The sequence below is a fragment of the Antrostomus carolinensis genome, unplaced genomic scaffold, assembly GCF_000700745.2.
Source record: "Antrostomus carolinensis isolate BGI_N321 unplaced genomic scaffold, ASM70074v2 scaffold48208, whole genome shotgun sequence".
NCBI classification, from domain to species: Eukaryota; Metazoa; Chordata; class Aves; order Caprimulgiformes; family Caprimulgidae; genus Antrostomus; species Antrostomus carolinensis.
In genome coordinates, this window is record NW_010335971.1 from 819 (window position 1) to 1,383 (window position 565).

Below are 565 nucleotides of genomic sequence, written 5' to 3' on the forward strand. Positions count from 1 at the left end.
TAATTATTCTGTAAGTCTGTCTCCAGTTATAGAATCATTATGGTTGGAAAAGGCCTCCAAGATCACCAAGTTCAACAGTCGCTCAGTCAAGGAGTGAAAATCAGCCAGAGTGTCTCAGAAATGAGCCTGCAGTGGTTCCTGGCTTGAGCTGGGAAGCGTGGCGGGTGTTTCTGGGTCAGGGAGCTCTCAGGAGACCTGTGTGAATATCCAGTCTCAGGCTGGGGATGCTGGTTGGTTACGTGACCCGTGTGATCCCTGTGGTGGCTGGGGCAGGTCGATGCCTGTTTGTGTCCTGAAAAGGTTTATGGTGCTGTGCTGAGGCTGAGCTGTGCTGGGCAGGCAGGGAAAGGAGAAGGAGTTCTGGGGTTTCCTTCTTTGTATTCATAGTGCCATAGTTAAATATTTAGGAGATGTTTACTAACATCTCTGTGGTCAGACCTGGAAATGGTTAGTGGCAAGAATAACTCAACGAGGTAGTTTAGGAGCAGAAGATAGCTGTGGTTAGGCTTTTTAATTTTAGAGAGCAGTGTCCATTTCTCCAGGGCTCTGACCTAAAACCAGCATA

General features: G+C 48.0%; 1 protein-coding gene across 1 annotated transcript in view; it reads left to right on the forward strand.

The window, feature by feature from the left end:
• Positions 1-565, forward strand: part of YIPF5 (Yip1 domain family member 5) — a 6,143-nt gene that overhangs the window by 382 nt on the left and 5,196 nt on the right. The gene's annotated exons all lie outside the window — the stretch shown is intronic.